The sequence below is a fragment of the Schistocerca piceifrons genome, chromosome 5 (genome assembly GCF_021461385.2).
Source record: "Schistocerca piceifrons isolate TAMUIC-IGC-003096 chromosome 5, iqSchPice1.1, whole genome shotgun sequence".
Taxonomy (NCBI): domain Eukaryota; kingdom Metazoa; phylum Arthropoda; class Insecta; order Orthoptera; family Acrididae; genus Schistocerca; species Schistocerca piceifrons.
Window position 1 is genome coordinate 440,470,408 of NC_060142.1, and position 13,093 is coordinate 440,483,500.

A 13,093-nucleotide genomic window follows, 5' to 3' on the forward strand; every position below is an offset into this window, starting at 1 on the left:
TGGCTTCTGGAAAAGGGTATTAATGCATTCACTATCCTGTATGTCGTTGCCAAGGTGGATGCCCAAATACTTAGTTTTTCCCATCCATCGGAACTTTTGTTCTAATACTTGTGTTGCGCGCGTAGTATGTGTTTTTCGTTATTCTTTTGGGAATGGGCATTAGCTTAGTTATTTTCCAAGTGCGAGGAAAATATTCAGTTATTTTCCATGTGCGAGGAATACATTCGGGTAATAACAGATACTTACTATTATTGTTAGTATTACTGTTGCCTTTCGAGGCAAATGTTTGAGATGTGGACTGGAAATCCGATCGGTACGTTGCTGGTCAGTTGCAACACCGTGAAGTCGGCAAGAAACAAACGTCAAATTGACAAGAACTGCTCTATATTCTTGGAAATGCAAAGGTTTAACATTTCAGCGCAACCGTACAGAGTAGGTAGGAGTAAGGCTGCATACAGGGTGTTACAAAAAGGTACGGCCAAACTTTCAGGAAACATTCCTCACACACAAATAAAGAAAAGATGTTATGTGGACATGTGTCCGGAGAAGCTTAATTGCCATGTTAGAGCTCATTTTAGTTTCGTCAGTATGTACTGTACTTCCTCGATTCACCGCCAGTTGGCCCAATTGAAGGAAGGTAATGTTGACTTCGGTGCTTGTGTTGACATGCGACTCATTGCTCTACAGTACTAGCATCAAGCACATCAGAACGTAGCATCAACAGGTTAGTGTTCATCACGAATGTGGTTTTGCAGTCAGTGCAATGTTTACAAATGCGGAGTTGGCAGATGCCCATTTGATGTATGGATTAGCACGGGGTAATAGCCGTGGCGCGGTACGTTTGTATAGAGACAGATTTCCAGAACGAAGGTGTCCCGACAGGAAGACGTTCGAAGCAATTGATCGGGGTCTTAGGGAGCACGGAAGATCCCAGCCTATGGCTCGCGACTGGGGAAGACCTAGAACGACGAGGACACCTGCAATGGACGAGGCAATTCTTCGTGCAGTTGACGATAACCCTAATGTCAGTGTCAGAGAAGTTGCTGCTGTACAAGGTAACGTTGACCACGTCACTGTATGGAGAGTGCTACGGGAGAACCAGTTGTTTCCGTACCATGTCAGCAGCTGATTGGCCTCCACGGGTACACTTCTGCGAATGGTTCATCCAGCAATGTGTGAATCCTCATTTCAGTGCAAATGTTCTCTTTACGGATGAGGCTACATTACAACGTGATCAAACTGTAAATTTTCACAATCAACGTGTGTGGGCTGACGAGAATCCGCACGCAATTGTGCAATCACGTCATCAACACAGATTTTCTGTGAACGTTTGGGCAGGCATTGTTGGTGATGTCTTGATTGGGACCCATGTTCTTCCACCCACGCTCAATGGAGCACGTTATCATGATTTCATACGGGATACTCTACCTGTGCTGCTAGAACATGTGCATTTACAAGTACGACACAACATGTGGTTCATGCACGATGGAGCTCCTGCACATTTCAGTCGAAGTGTTCGTACGCTTCTCAACAGATTCGGTGACCGATGGATTGGTAGAGGCGGACGAATTCCATGGCCTCCACGCTCTCCTGACCTCAACCCTCTTGACTTTCATTTATGGGGGCATTTGAAAGCTCTTGTCTACGCAACTCCGGTACCAAATGTAGAGACTCTTCGTGCTCGTATTGTGGACGGCTGTGATACAATACGCCATTCTCCAGGGCTGCATCAGCGCATCAGGGATTCCATGTGACGGAGGGTGGATGCATGTATCCTCGCTAACGGAGGACATTTTGTACGTTTCCTGTAACAAAGTGTTTGAAGTCACGCTCGTACGTTCTGTTGCTGTGTGTTTCCATTCCATGATTAATGTTATTTGAAGAGAAGTAATAAAATGAGCTCTAACATGGAAAGTATGCGTTTCCGGACACATGTCCACATAACATATTTTCTTTCTTTTTGTGTGAGGAATGCATCCAGAATGTTTGGCCGTACCTTTTTGTATCACCCTGTATATTCCATGGGTATCTCACTCAGATATTTCATTTGATTCTTATCTGATTTTGTGTTTATCTTCTGACGATACCACTTTATGTTAGAACGTGGTTTTAAAACAGATCTGAAGATGGTCACTGCTCACCGAATCGGTAGTCTGAGGACCTAACAAATTTGTGATCATAGACGGAAATAAAGAAATTTATTTCATTTGAATAATGTGTGTTTGCGAGAAGATCGTGTTAACGCCTCTTGTAAGAAGAAGAAATGTCTATCAGCAACTGTTGGTGTTCGACAGTGATAGGATCGTGGCCTGTCAAGACTGCAGTTTATCATTTCGTGATATTGCTGCTCGGTCTAGTGGGCATTCCGTGATTGTCATACTAATATGGAATCGATGGATTCAGGAGTGCCATATTCGATGCAATGTGGGATCTCAGAGGCCCCATTCGACTAACCTAAAAGGACAGCGGTATTATTCACTCGGCCGTGCTGTATCGTACGGTCACGTCACACACTTTGGCTCAGATAACGGACTTGTTTGCAGGAAGACATGTCTGGGGCCCTATTCTGTATCGTTCATATCGATCGGTGTAGTTGGTTCGTTTCGGTAGTGACGTCATTTTCGGTTCTTTATCGAAATATCCTATTCAGTAAGCTTCTGAGACCTGTTACCGAACGGTCCTCCCACCGATTTTACGACAATTGTACCGAGAGGTTTTGGATTTCGGTGTGGCCCTGTCGATCGGTGAGCTGTGGTTTATATACACCTTTAAGTTGTTATTTTAAACGTATTTAGCGGTTTTAGCTTTGGATTTAGTGACTGTGTTACTAAAGAATCACCAGAGGACGCATCTGGTTGGAAAGTGAGTTCATAATAGACTATTTTCTTTTGTTAGAAATATGGTTAGGTTAGGTTGTTCCTATGAATGATTACATCCAAACAGAAAACGTTTTCGGTCGATATTCTCTCAAAATACGCGTTATTTTAATGCAAATAAGAGTTTAAAGATCATTAAATAGCAAGAAATCGGCTCTGCTTACGTATATTACATGAGTCTGAACTGACGTTGCTAGTGACTTTGTGTACTTTATCCCACAAATGGTTTAGTTAGTAACTATCGAAATGTTTTTACAAATTTCAAGTAACAATGGAAAGCAATTATGTGAAGTCTGATACTAGAAACCTTCTACACTATTACACATTTCTGACTTATGCAGCATCGTTTGGCAACAGCCTACTTTCCTCCGCAATAGTACAAGAATTCAGCCACGTCTAGTCGTTGTTTAGCGTAGCCAAGTGGACGGTAGCTCAGCGTGTTCGGTCAGAGGGTTCGCTGCCCTCTGTAATTAAAAAAAAACTGAGTGAATAGGTCAATAACGAACTTCAACGGGCGTCAGGGGACGTCCGCCACGAACGACTGCAACGAACTATAACGAACAAAATGAGATAAAAAAAATGGCGAGCAGGAGTACTAAACGTAAGGACACGAGTTCGCGCACGGATGGGTGCAAGAATTTTTTTTGCCTCTTCTAATATGCAACACGTTCTGAGTCACTGTTATTCGTGTAAGTTGTTTCTGCAATATCACTTACATGTAAGAGCGCACTTCCTCAGTAATGACTTCGTGACTTCTGTGTGTTTAAAATACGAAACATGAAATTGTTGGAGATGAAATTGCTGTGAGTGAAACAACCGACAGTGACCTTTATATTTTTTCTTGTCAGAAATAATTCACCATTTTTTTCCGAATATGTAGTGATTTCCGAGTATGCACTTAGACAGGAATCTAAGAGCACAACTTAAATTACTGGGAATGTAACTAGCAGCAGTTATCTTCATAATCGTGCTTGTCACAAGTCTTTATCTGTGATCGAATCCTCAACAACAGTAGACAGAGATGAAAGATCTCCGCCGTAATATTTTTAGATTGTAGCACCATGTGCGAAACATTTTCATTCATGAGATGCATGTTATAAACTTCAACGAACTGCAGGAGCTCTCGAAAACGCGTTTTTTCAATTTTATTTTTAAGACGGAAATCGTTGACGTATCATATAGGGAAATGGGCTACTTAATCATTTGGATATCTAAGAGTGAGTTATAACCACATTCTGTTTGTCTTCTTATTCTTTTAGCACTGGCTATAAATACTGGCCAAAACTGTTCAATAATGAGTGCCTCTCCATACCCAGGGTTGCTGGTTTTGTTTCAAATAAAATACCCATAAACGACAATCACAATAGCAATCCTAAACACTCTTTCAGTGTCACTGAACTGTGAACCTACTAACCTCATTTTCGTCCGACATTTCCGCTGGTATTTTAGCAACACTTCGTACGGCGAAAACGCAATTTCGCTACTGCGAAGAATAGCGCGCCTGTGTCGTCTGCTATCCGCTTTGTGTTCGTGGCGCTGCAGTGTGCATCCGCGGATGTGCGTCCGCTTGCTTTTGATTGGCTCGCGCGACAACAGCGCTTCGGTTGTCTAGACCCGAACGGTGTCGCTACTGAATAATGACGTGACTCTAATTCGAGTACTAGACCGTTCGGTGCTCTTGAGTACCGAAACGATCGGCACAATGACGGAAACATACAGAATAGGGCCCCTGGAGAGGTCTGGAGCACTACGGACCGTCAGCTCAGCTACCATTGTTGCGACTTCCCTTCATAATACAACACTGGACACAGGAGCGTCACAACGTCGTCTTTTCAGATGACTCCGGTTCTGCTTACTGTATAACGTTGGACATATCCGTGTGTCGACACCGTCATATGGACCGAGGACTTGGCATGATGATACCATTGGGTACATAACACGACCACCTGCAGCCGCTTAATCGCTAATTTGCTCAGTAACCGTTACATTTCTGACGTGTTAAGACCGAAGGCTGTGTCCTGTCTTCCACGTCTCCGTGACGTAAACTTTTAACAAGATAATGCAAGACCACATGCTGCCCATGCTGTCCTAATCTGCATAAGAGAGTGTACGATTGTCGTTCTGGCTACCACGTTCTCCAATATCTTACCCACTGAAAACATCTGGTAATGACAAGCCGAGAGACTGGTAGCCACTACTTGCCAGTGACTACGACTGATGAGCCCTGTCATATAGCTGAAGCTGCTTTGGGTAGCTTACCTTCGTCTCCAAGCTCATTTTGACTCGGTTCCCAGCCGGTTTAGAGGGTTGGTTGTTGCCAGAGGTGGCAGGCAGCTCTGTATAATAAATTTCGCATCCTGTGTACTCACAGGTCACTTGCAAATTAAATTATGTATTCTTCCTACTATACTGTATACATACAATAAGTGAAGTTTGAGTATGCTGTCAGGCCCTGAGTTACAGATCTAATGACTGGCAGTTGCCTGGACATAAAGGCAGTTTGTTGATTTTCTCGAGGAGCCAAGCGTATTACAAGGGTTATCCTCGAGATGCAACAAAATAAGTTGTAGATCAAACAGCTCTGAGCACTATGGGACTTAACATCTCTGGTCATCAGTCCCCTAGAATTTAGAACTACTTAAACCTAACTAACCTAAGGACATCACACACATCCATGCCCGAGGCAGGATTCGAACCTGCGACCGTAGCAGTCGCGGGGTTCCGGACTGAGCACCTAGAACCGCGAGATCAGCGCGGCCGGCAAGTTGTAGATCATCTCAAAGTAAACATCTAACATGAGCTTTGGGGAGCCATGTAGGAATTCCCCAGTGCTGAGCTTGGGGACTGTTGCATCGGTTTACAGTTGCCTTCCCCTACTCTCTGTGAAATGACGTGTGTGAATCTGTGTCGTACGGGCAACTGTAAAGAGTGCATCTACACTTTCATGTTCAATATATTGCTGTGGATAGATTGGATGACGGATCAGTTTGGCTCTACGAAAGGTCAAATCACCTGTCACATCTCTTGTCACATTGCTATCATTGCAATCTTCTTTAAATTAAATGCGCATTGAGACTTTGTATTTTTAAATAGTTAATTTTTATGTGATTAGTTTATGCTTAAAGGGTTAAATTGATTAATTGCGCTTGGCAACAGAATAGTCATTACAAGTCCACTAAAACATGCTAAAGTGTACATACAGTTCTGAAAGAGAGATGATGGGTATATGATATGGAAATATGCAGTATAAGGCTATGAAAAATTAACGTTTACGTACGCTTCACAGAATAAAATGTGGTGGAGGGAAGTCGTTGCCAAAGTTAGGAAAAGATCCGATGCGAATGCAGCATGGTGCTTTCCCGGATTACTTTGAGAACACCAGGAAGAGAAATTATTAATTCAAATAAAACCCAAAAATGTTCCTGACTGAACTGCACATCTGCATTAAAAAGACAAAAATATTTCCTGCAAATAAAACGCGCTGTTATTCGATACAGGTCCGCTACGTAGATCGGTAACTGGGAAATGTTTGCTGTCCGCCACTGTAGGCTATCTATATAAAGAGCGCCAGACTCAATTCCATGTTAAACTATAATACATTTTTTCCTTGTCGTAAGAGACACATATTATATGGAAAACATGCCTCTGTTCTGATGATGTGTGATTAATTTTCCACACTAGATGTGACAGCTTTTAGACTTGTGGTACAAAGTATGATAAAACTGACTGATAGTCCACCCACACACGATACTTACAATAAAAATTTTATAATAATAAATTAATTTCACTACAATTTAGCAGAAGGGCGAAGGTGATCAAAAGCTGATTATTCTTACAATAGCGGCAGCACGATCACAGAGCCAAGTGGAGGCGACAGCCGACCGCCCACCTATTTCGATGCGCTTTTAACTCTTGTAAAATGATTCGGCTCACAGGACCTTAGTTTTCGAAATAATAGATAATCATAAAGCATATCGTTTAGAATTACTGCTCAAGCAGTCTCTTCCTGAACCTCGATTTGACAGCGTATCAGGCAAAATGCCATAAAAACTATGAAAACACATACGCTGATGAGCTAAAACATTATGGCCACCTTTTTGGTAGCGTGTTGGTTCACCTATGGAAAGCAATGCAGCAATGATTCTGCGTGGCATGCATTCGACAAGTTCTTCATAGTTTTCTGGAAGTATCTGGCACCAGATGTCTAATCACAAGTCATGCCACTCTCATAAATTTCTGAGCGATGGTTTATGGGCGTGCAGATGTCGCCCCACAGCGTCCATGTTCTCCGTTGGATACAGATCAGACGAATATGGTGGCCAAGACTCAATGTGAGTTCCTTTCATGGTCCTGAAATGAGTTCCTATCATGGTCCTCAAATGAGTTCCTATCATGCTCCTCAAACCACTGCAGCATTATTCTGATCTTGCGACACGAATAGCTGTCCTGCTGAAAGATGCCATCGCCGTTGGGGAAGACATCACGTATGAAGAGATGCAGGTAGTCCGCAATAATGTTCACGTAGTTCACAACTGTGATGGCGCTTTCTATTACTACCATGGGACCCATGGAAGCCCAGCTGAATGTCCCTCGCCGGCCGGGATGGCCGAGCTGTTCTAGGCGCTACAGTCTAGATCCGCGCGATCGCTACGGCCGCAGGTTCGAATCCTACCTCGGGTATGGATGTGTGTGGTGTCCTTAGGTTAGTTAGGTTTAAGTAGTTCTAACTTGTAGGGGACTGATGACCTCAGAAAATGGTTCAAAATGGCTCTGAGCACTATGGGACTTAACTGCAGTGGTCATCAGTCCCCTAGAACTTAGAACTACTTAAACCTAACTAACCTAAGGACATCACACACATCCATGCCCGAGGCAGAATTCGAACCTGCGACTGTAGCGGTCGCGCGGCTCCAGACTGTAGCGCCTAGAACCGCTCGGCCACTGAGGCCGGCGATGACCTCAGACGTTACGTCCCATAGTGCTCAGAGCCATTTGAACCATTTTTTAAATTCCTTCATCACCTTGCATCCGTATTGGGGTGTACGTTTCTAGCAGCCGTCCACCGGCGCGACGGCATACCCAGATACGAGCATCAATCTGGTGTAACAAGAAACATGATTCATCCGACCACGCTACATGTTTCCATTGATTCACGGTCCAGCCTCGATAATCCCATACCCACTGCATCGTAGTTGACTTCATCGTTGGGCCAACACGGGAACACGTAGGGGTCGTCTGACGCGAAGCCTCTTCTCCAACACTTGTGCCACCAACATTTTACTTTGTCGTCAGATCTACCACAGATCGCCATCTATCCTGCTTTACAGAGCGGGCAAATCTCCAAACTCCAAATTCCGTGTTGAAGTGCGGACGTCCGAAATCCTGTCGCCTACTCGTGATTTGTACGGTGCTTCATCGTCATTCCACGGATGCTCAAGACAGCAGCACGCCACCAGCCGACCGGCTTCGCCATATCTGAGGTGCTTGTTCGCATGCGCTAGGCAGTAACTATTTGTCGTTTATCAAAATCACTTACGTCAGTAGATTTCCCCATTTGCGGCCCATATCACATATACACTACTGGCCATTAAAATTGCTACACCAACAAGAAATGCAGATGATAAACGGGTATTCATTGAACAAATATATTATGCTAGAACTGACATGTGATTACATTTTCACGCAATTTGGGTGCATAGATCCTGAGAAATCAATACACAGAACAACCAAACAGAGCTTGGATGGCGTGTACAGGTACACCTGCCCATGCAGCTTCAACACGATACCACAGTTCATCAAGAGTAGTGACTGGCGTATTGTGACGACCCAGTTGCTCGGCCACCATTGACCAGACGCTTTCAATTGGTGAGGGATCTGGAGAATGTGCTGGGCAGGGCAGCAGTCGAACATTTTCTGTATCCAGAAAGGCCCGACCAGGACTTGTAACATGCGGTCGTACGTTATTCCGCTCAAATGTAGGGTTTCGCAGGGATCGAATCAAGGGTAGAGCCACGGGTCGTAACACATCTGAAATGTAACGTCCACTGTTCAAAGTGCCGTCAATGCGAACAAGAGGTGACCGAAACGTGTAACCAATGCCACCCCATATCATCACGCCGGGTGATACGCCAGTATGGCAATGACGAATGCACGCTTCCAATGTGTGTTCACTGCAATGACGCCAAACACGGATGCAGCCATCATGATACTGTAAACAGAACCTGGATTCATCCGAAAAAATGACGTTTTGCCATTCGTGCACCCAGGTTCATCGTCGTTGAGTACACCATCGCAGGCGCTCCTGTCTGTGATGCTGCGTCAAGGGTACCCGCAGTCATGGTCTCCGAGCTGATAGTCCATGCTGCTGCAAACGTCGTCGAACTGTTCGTGCAGGTAGTTGTCTTGCAAACGTCCCCATCTGTTGACTGAGGGATCGAGACGTGGCTGCATGATCCGTTACAGCCATGCGGATAAGATGCCTATCAGATTGACAGCTAGTGATACGAGGCCGTTGGCATCCAGCAAGGCGTTCCGTATTACCCTCCTGAACCCACCGAGTCCATATTCTGCTAACAGTCATTGGATCTCGACCAACGAGAGCAGCAATGTCGCGATACGATAAACCGCAATCGCGATAGGCTACAATCCGACCTTCATCAAAGTCGGAAACGTGATGGTACGCATTTCTCCTCCTTACACGAGGCATCACAACAACGTTTCACCAGGCAACGCCGGTCAACTGCTGTTTGTGTATGACAAATCGGTTGGAAACTTTCCTCATGTCAGCACGTTGTAGGTGTCGCCACCGGCGCCAACCTTATGTAAATGCTCTGAAAAGCTATTCATTTGCATATCGCAGCATCTTCTTCCTGTGGGTTAAATTTCGCGTCTGTAGCACGTCATCCTCGTGGTGTAGCAATTTTAATGGCCAGTAGTGTAGATTGATTTCCCGTTCGTCTCTGATCCGCTTATATACTCGTACTGTCCTTACCGTGTCACATGCTCACGATGCCTTCAGGCGACATTCAGTCTCGCGTTGGGGAGTGATCATAACGTTTTGGCTCATCAGTGTAAATCTTCTGCATCATGCATATTGGAGCACGCACGTTTCTTATTCATAATAATCCCGTAAAAGAGACCAGTCTTATATTCGTGAAAACGTGCCTATGCGTATTTAGTTAATGGTAACTGCCTGAATGTTAATACTAAATGATATGCGTTATGATTATGTAAGAAGTATTTTTTTTGGCCATCGCTGTCCCAGAGACCAAAATTTGCGATGTCTCTGTCTTCGAGTGCATGCGCGAGTGCAAGCGCAATTGCTAGTTGCCTACGTGCAAGGGGAATTAAGCCACAGTCCATTATAGCGGCAAATCCCGCCCCCTTGTAAATGAGGTCGTCGTCATCATCATGCGGCAAGCCATACCTCTCCTCCCCCTTTTCTCCCTCTCACTTCCCTCTCCAGAATATCCAGCGTAGTATTAAAGTGATGCAGTAAATCGAACTGCGTAAAAATGGCACCAAGTTCGAAGATAAGCAATATTTCCCAAAAAAAAATTACGTAAGCTTCAGTTGCATTGGCGTCATGTTCAATGATATTTACCTCTTAATGGCGTAAGATGGCACAATGTTCAAAGATATTTGCCTCTGAAATTTGCCTCTGAATTGCATAAATTAGCACCAAAAAGCAGCCGGCCGAAGTGGCCGTGCGGTTAAAGGCGCTGCAGCCTGGAACCGCAAGACCGCTACGGTCGCAGGTTCGAATCCTGCCTCGGGCATGGATGTTTGTGATGTCCTTAGGTTAGTCAGGTTTAACTAGTTCTAAGTTCTAGGGGACTAATGACCTCAGCAGTTGAGTCCCATGGTGCTCAGAGCCATTTCATTTCAACCAAAAAGCACATGCACACACACACACTGTATAGTGTTCCACCTGTGTAAATACTGTAGTACCTTATCATTAAATCTCACCTCACATGTGTGCACTCAACGTCAAGAACATTTCATGCAATATTTCCGCATCTATCTCATCATAATCTCCCTCCGATATACTCACTACAGTGAATATCTTCTCATCTCTCTCTCTTTCCACGTATCGTATATGTGCGTACATCATCAAAAATTATGTAAACATTTCCACATCTACCTCATCACTCTGCAATGCTTACTTTAATGAGACAACAGAAACAACATCCGAACAGTCCTCAGAAGACCTAACGGTCCCGACCGACCTCTGTGTAAAGCTGATAGGTGTCACTGGATGATAATATGGAAGCACGTGTGGTCAGCACACCGCTCTCCTGGCCGTTGGTAGAGTTCGTGACCGAATGAAACAACATAATAACTTGTTGCTGAGGGAAAGAAAGGAGAAAGAAAGCACCAAGAATAAATACTTTAGACATAAATTTTATTATAAATTTAATTTACATACAGTAAATCACAGTTGACTTGTTGTCACACTCGCAGCGAAAACGTACAAATTTAATCGTCATCTCCAGCTCTTTTTAGAATATCATCTGTTGCAAACAGTAGGTTGTTACAATCTGAGAAAATATTTCAGACAATTCGATTATACAGACAAATTTTGACTACTGTACCTGCGTTAACAAAATCGAAATGACACTGGATTGCATTTTGTCGACGAATTTTATACAATATGAATAATATATTATTAATGTAACGATCAACCTCTTTGTTCTACTGCAACACAAACAGTTTAGAGAATTAAACACATTCGTAAATATCACACACTTCAAAAGCAAGAAAGTGTTTAGAATGTGCAAAGCACTCTCTCTTAGGGAAGTGTATTACTTTTGCGTTAACTTCTGAAAAATCATTTAGATCAGAACTAAAACCAGTGAATTAGTATGTGAAAACTTAACACTCTTGCAGTTTAAACATGGAGCCACAACAATTTTCCTTTAGCGATCCAACGTTAATATCTCTTATACTTACGCGGTGTGGTACTCAACGAACACAATTGACATTTTATAAACATAGCTTTTCTGATAGGCATATACAAAAAAAATACTTTGGTTCATATCATCGTTTTCTAAATGAACTATGTCCATGTCGTTCACTCTTCCACGACAAATGATGTACATGGCGTTGCTGTTGAGGAAATCAAGTTCACTAGCACTGTTAGTCGAGAATGTTGAGAGCAGGTATGTTTTGAAGTCTTTCAGATAAACCAGTACTGTAGTCCCCTTTCATAAAAACCAGAACCGTAGTTGCAGATGTGGTGTTAACGCAGCTCGCGTTCAGAAGTGGATGGTGCTGTCTCTTCTCCAAGCCGGCATTCTTTCAGTGTGTTATGCTTCCTCCCACGCCAAGACGCTTCAAGTTCTGTAACATGCAAACAGAAGAAACTCCACTTTCTTGTACTACAACAAGTAACTGATAAGCAAAATACATAGATTCTATTAGTAGTAAGTAGTGCATGTTACACTTACTTTTTGCGTAAAAAAAGAAGAAAGGGTTTAATGAAGGCAACGACTATTAAGATGATGATGATAACTCTGACAGTGCAGCAACAACTACAAGCTACTCAGAGTAGGTCTGCAGCTCCTCTCTGGGTGACACCACCTTGAGGAAGCACTGTCCGTGCAGGTGGAGAAGCTTGCGCATCCGCTTGATCTGAGGGCTATGCCGAAGGTAGAGGACCTACTGCCGGAAATGCAGACTAAGAGTGTCCCGCAATGTTCTATATTCCTTATCCACTCCTAGTCCTTAACCAATTCCCTTTCCCAACCCAAGGTGCGATGCGATCAGCGCCGAGGGGTGCGTGGCACATGGGAAGATGTGTCGCAAACGGAGCCTTAGGGATACTGGGCGACCTCCCTGAGTCAGTAGCCTTACACCACGTGGGGTATTCGTGGTGTGAACCGTATAGATCCCCAAATCTCGTGGGACCAAGATTGACACGACAAAAGAAAATAAATTGAAACAAACTGAGGGGCAAACTGAGACCTCAGGCACGAAAACATTGGGGTCAGGACCGACAGAATGCATTACCACTACTGAATCAGGGTCTAGACCTGAGCCAGAAGTGGGAACTGTAACCGAGAAGTTGGACCAGGTCAAGATTAAAGCCTTGTCTGGGGCCCAGAGGAGGAAACTCTTCAGGGAACAGAGACAAGAGGAAGGGAAAGAATGACTTCCCAAAGACAAGTGGAGGGAATTAAAAGGGCTTTAGCCTAATACCCCTAAGAAAAAACTGT